Source organism: Ambystoma mexicanum, chromosome 5q (genome assembly GCF_040938575.1).
Source record: "Ambystoma mexicanum isolate Mex_15411 chromosome 5q, UKY_AmexF1_1, whole genome shotgun sequence".
Taxonomy (NCBI): domain Eukaryota; kingdom Metazoa; phylum Chordata; class Amphibia; order Caudata; family Ambystomatidae; genus Ambystoma; species Ambystoma mexicanum.
The window spans coordinates 1,036,822,182-1,036,828,181 of record NC_090933.1 but is presented as its reverse complement, the minus strand read 5'-3'; positions in this window follow the sequence as shown (position 1 = coordinate 1,036,828,181).

Here is a 6,000-nt window from a genome sequence, read left to right as displayed (position 1 = left end):
ATAATGCACCTACCCACAAGTCTTTCAAGGCGTGATGATGCAAGGGAGGGGGAACAAAGGGAAGACAGACAAAGATCCTACTAGGCCAGTGTGAGGGGGAAGCGAGAGGGGAAAGTGCAGTACATGGGATAGTAGAATAAATAAGAAATAAAAAGGGCCAGCTGGTGGCAAGTGCAAGGCAAGTGCAGACATTAGTGCTGGTAGGGGCACTGTGGGGATACAGAAAACAGTCCCCAGGTACAGGTGTTGCCAGGGAGGCAGTGCAGGTGGGCAACTGGCGGGGCCTGGGCCCAAGAATCAGAAAGGGTGGCCAGGTAACCAGTGAAGAATCTGCCAGAAATTCAGCAGGGGAGAGGGGGAGAGAAAGCAGAGGCAAAGATGAAGGTTTTGAGGTGCTTCCGGAACCAGAGATGATTCTCCTCAAGTTTCAGGGAGGCAGGAAGGCTGTTCCAGAAGGAGGCCCCTGCTGAAGAGAGAGATCTACCACCAATTTGTTGCTTGGAGAAGCGACTGACCCTGAGGGAGATGGATGCGGATGAGCGAAGAGCTTGAGAAGGAAGATATTTAGGAAGAGAGAGTTGAAGGTATTGTGGCCCTAGGCCCCAGAAGGCCTTGTGGACAAAGCAGAGGGTTTTGAACTTAATCCTCACAGCCACTGGGAGCCAGTGCAGAGATTTCAGTCCTGGAGAGATGCGTTCCCTGGCCTTGAGCCCAAGGACATGTCTTGCAGTCCTGTTCTTGATAAATTGCAGAGGGCGGAGAGTAGAGGCAGGCAGATTTCGATTGAGGCTGTTACAATAGTCCAGCCTAGAGAGAACCAGGGCTCTGGAGACAGTGAGCTTCTGGGGGAAAGGGAGGAAAGGAAGAATACCTCTGAGGAGGTGCAGCTGGTAGTGTGACTTCTTAGAGACGTCAGAGATGTTAGGAGAGAAGGAGAGTGTGGAGTCGAAGATGACTCCGAGGTTTCTAGCCTTGCAGGTGGAAGCAGGAAGAGGGCCAAGAGAGGCTGGCCAGAAAGCTACAGGGAAGGATGCAGTGGGTGTGCCGATGAGAAGAATCTAAGTCTTACTGGTATTAAGGCAGAGGTCATTGGCGGCACACCACTCCTGTATGGCAGACAGACAGTCAGAGATGAGAGATGAAAGGAGGAGGCCGAGGGTAGCCTGAAAATGAGCTGGGTATCATCTGCATAGCACTGAATGTTGGGGCAAAGAGTGGCGATGCGGTGGGCAAGGAGTGCCAGGAATTGGTTGAACAGCCAGGGAGAGAAGTTAGACCTCTGGGGGACACCACAGATAGAGAAAAAGATATCAGAGAGGAAGGACCCAAGTTGGACCTGGGAGGGTCGGTTGGAGAGGAAAGAAGTCAGCCAGCCAGAGCCTGACCAGTGATACCCAGGGTGTCACGGAGATGGTTGCGCAGGATGGCATAGTTGACAGTGTCAAAGGCAGAAGAGAGATCAAGTAAGATGAGGACGCACATGGTATTAGAGTCAAGGTTGGAGAGAAGGTCTTCACGGATGTTCAGAAGAGCAATTTCCATGCTTCTGCCAGCTCTGCAGCCAGACTGATGGTCATGAAGACAACCAACAGATTTGGTGTGGAGATTAAGCTGGGAGATGGTTAGGAGCTTGCCCAGGAAGGGAGTGATGGAGATTGGGAGATAGTTAGCCAGGCAGCAGGGGTTGTCAGAGGGTTTCTTCAGAAGAGGGTGCCCAAGGGTGTTCTTCAGGGGGGTTGGGAAGACTTCAGTGGCGAAGGAGTGCTTGCAGAAATCAGCCAGGGCAGGAGCCAGGGAGTCAATGTGGTCCTTGATAGTTTTGGAGGAACAGGGGTGAACCTGTTTTGACGAGACTTTCATAGATCGGACTTGTCTAGAAACCTCGTCTGCAGAGAAAAGGGGGAAAGCAGAGAAGGAGGGAGGGGGGTGGCTGCAGAAGGGCCAGAGGAAGAGCAGGGAATAGAGGGAGGGAGGCGATAGGAGGAGAGTGAGGAGTAAATGTCCTGAGTTTTAGAAATGAAGTGAGAAGCCAGTGCCATGCAGAGGGCCTGGGAAGGGACAGGAGAGGTTGAGACTGCAGCAGGGTTGGCCAGTTTCTTGCAGATTTTAAAGAGTTCAGCCGAGTTGCTAGATGCTGCAGAGATGCAGGCTTGGATATGAGCTCTCTTCTTGGTGAGAACGGAGAGCCGGTATTGCCTTTGCAGCAGGCGGCAGGCCAGTTTGTCAGAGGATGAACATGAAGCACGCCATTTCCTCTCGGCCAGCCTGCACTTACATTTTAGGGTGATGAGGTGTGAGTCATACCAGGAGTTACACTTGGCTTTGGGCTTCAGGCGGATTCTCATGGCAGGGGCAAGGATATCAAGAGTATCAGTTATAGAAGAGTGGAGCGTGGAGAGGGCTGTGTCAGAGTGAGAGTGAGCCAAAGGGGGACAAGGGAGTGAGAAGGTGGTGGCGAAAACCACAACTGACACGCGCTTTATTGGTCGGATGACCGAGAAGGTGGGTGGCAGTGATGGAGGTGGCTTGGTCTGAGGGGTAGGGAGGGTGAGGTGGGAGGATAGGAGAAAGTGATCACTCCAGGAGAGAGGAATGGAGAGAGGGACAGAGAGGGGAAGGTCTGAGGAGATCAGAACATCGAGAGTGTTCCCTGCAGAATGAGTCGGGCCAGAGGGGAGAATGGTGAGTGAGAGAGAGTCGCAGAGGTCATGAAAGAGTCCAGAGGGGGGACAGGAGGTATCCAGGTGGATGGTGAAGTCTCCAAGAAGGAGGAGTTGAGTGGTTGAGGCCAGGAGTGAGGAGGAGAGATCCGCCCACTCAGAGAGGAAGGAAGAAATCTGACCAGGTGGCCGATAGATAGTAGCCACAGTAAAGAAACCTAATGTATTTTACGGATTTCAATTTTCTAGAGAATTCTCATTCAGATCTAATTGCTGCATGTTTTTTAGATTACTCTTCTTTAAAATTAGCAAAACCGGGTTGAAGGGTTTGGGGTGAGCCAGCTGAATAGTGTAGTGCTACTGGTGCACCCACGTGGAGAGGGCCAGAGGGAGAAGCGTAGCGTACCCGACACTGCTGAACAAGGCACATGACTGGCACAGCCGAGCATACTGCACTGTGAGCAGCCACGGGCCCAACCCTGATTGTAGGAGAAAGAAAGTGGATGGCTTGGGTGGTACGGCACCTAGGCGGCCTCAGGCAGCTACAGATGTCAATGGATAGTAGAATTTTTTGGGGGTGGGTTTTGGGTGCAACTTCTTCTGTCGGCGACCTTATTAATTTTTGCCTTTCGGCCGTGTCGCGTCAGTGTGGCAATTTATAGGAACCAGTCCCCTACCTCCTTGGTTTGTAAAGAAAAAAGAGTGGTTCACCACACATTGACTGCGCCACACACAGGTTAAAAAAATGATTTATTTATATATTTTTGGTTTGATCAAAAAAACGTGCAGTTTTCCATTTGTAATCACAATGCCCTCTGGTTAAACCAGAGTTACACCAGAGGGCATTGTGATTACAAATGGAAAACTGCACGTTTTTTTCATTTATCTTCTTTTGATCAAACCAAAAATACATTAAAAAAATCCTTTTTTTTAACCTGTGTGTGGCACAGTCAATGTGTGGTGAACCATTCTTTTTTTTTTTTTTTTACAGATGACAATGGAGCCCGGCATTCTCAGGAGCCAGTCGGAAAAGCTGGTGGCAAGACTGGATGACTAGACTAGGATGGAGACTGGCAAAGGAGTGGCTGCCTGATGTTGGCAGCCCCATGCTTGCGGCCTGGGCCGTAGGGCACTGTTGAGATGCAGAGGACCATCCTGTGGAAGGAGAATGAGACAGAAGGAAGGCATAACAAAGAAAATGAGGTACAGTGACCCGGTGAACAGCTGTATCCCCCACCCAGGCCTTATCACCTAGGCCAAGGCCTTTGCCCCGGACCTGTGTGGGCGTGGAATGAGTGATGGTGGAGTCGTCGCTAGGCTTCGGCAACATTCAAACTGATGGGCGATGTATACGGCTAGGGCATATGAGATAAGGAGGTGGGTGCAGCCCTCGACTGGAGGAAATCACTGGCCGGGGAGCCAAAGAGAAGAAAAAGATTAAACACAGGCATCCCACACCTACTGGGAAGGCAAAGTTAGGGCTTGTAAGATCTGTGGCTCCCAGAAGCCGACAATACCGTTTAGAGCAGGGGATCAGTCTGTGCGGAGTAGAGGGCCTTCAATCTCTGCATGTCTCCACTTAAGATCTGAAGCAAGACTACATCTACCATTTCCCTCTGGTCACCTAAGAAGTCCCGGTGTGTGAAGGAAGCGGAGGAGAGATCAGCTGGGGCAATGAGGTCGGAGCCTACCACAGGAGATCCAGTGGGCCACTCATGAAAGAGGACCTTCTAGAATGTATGGCGTCTTTAAAAAGAAGAACTCTCCTAGACCGTTAAGAGTGAGATTTCAGAAGCAATGTAGGGGATCAGGAAATCATTGATGGACCCCTCCAGTTATCTGAAAAAACTACATTAAAGAGTGGGTGATGCTAAAGAGGCTATAGACTCCCTACATGAGGATGTCTTACATCTACAAGGGGACCTTGCTGGTGCGAGGCAGGGAATGGAGGACCTGTTAACTACCATCGAAGACCTGGAAAACAGACAGAGGAGAGAAAACCTGCGATATAGGGGGCTAGAAGAAAATGCTGAAGGAACAGACATGAAGGCCTGTTCTTTGAAGAGACTTTCTCAGAATTAGCAGACAAAACATCACACTAGACTGGGTCCAGATGGTTGGACCCTTTCGGAAGGGACCAAGAGCACAATTTAGGGACATAATAATTAAATTTCACGCTTCATGGTCAAGGAGAAGATCCTGAGGGCCTCAAAGGTGAAAGGGGAGATTATCTACAACATCCAGAAACTCTATCAGGATCTTGCGGCATTAACCCTCTAGAAGAGGAAGGTCTTCTGCCCATCACAGGACATTTTCAGCAAGAATATATTAAATATAGATGAACTTTCCCCTTTGGCCTACTCTTTGCCTGGGAGTGGAAGCAATGGATGTGCACAACTGCAGAGGAACCAGCCAAAGTAATGAGCATCACATTGTGCCCGCCCAGAGAAGAGGGGAATGATAGTAGCTAGTAGGTGGCACCAGGAGGCAGTCGGAGACGGGCAAAGAACACCTTACAGTGACCAGCGAGTTGATCATGGACTGAGCGCTTTTACAGGGTCTGTTCTCATAATTGACTAAGGAACACATACCATTGGTTGTGGGTATGTGAACAGGGCAGGCTGGAGGTGGTGGGTGGTTGTTGTTCAGGGCATACACACTGTGGGCTCTTCCCTTTTGGGGGACTATCCCTAGGTTCAGAAGAGGAATGCCCATGACCACACTTAAATGCCTGAGGAAAGTAGACATTTGGTTTAGTTTGTCTGTGTTTAGATTTTATAAAGGTATGACGCATGCGAAAGCACTGCTTACTGTGGTCCCCAATGATGTCAACATGAAGCAGCTGTGAGTGGGTAGCCTGGGGAAGGGTGAAGGTTCACCAGGTAGTCATCTGGTTGGGAAGTCGCATGGGGAATCTCTTGAGAGCCTTAATGTGCCTGTGGAGCTGAGGTGTGTGATGTACAATGTAAGGGGCTTAAACTCTCAGAGGAAGCAGATCATCTTACTCCAAAAGCTAAAACGACAGCAGATAGATATAGCTTCCTTACTAGAGACTAACCGGACGAGAAGTGATACTATGAGGATCTGTACTACACTTTACCCACAACTGTTTTTTTCCTCTTATCATTTGACGAAAAGGGATGTGGGTACATTAGTTAGTGGAAGAGCCCATCTCCACATTGATAGGACCAAGGTTGATAGGAAGCAGAGATACCTATTCATTTCAGGGACAGTGGGAGAGGTGCAGGTGATGCTGGTGTCAATCTATGGGCTGAACGCTGGGCAGAATGAATTCCTGCAGCTGCACTAAGGGAATTACTTGCAAAATAAAATAATGTGC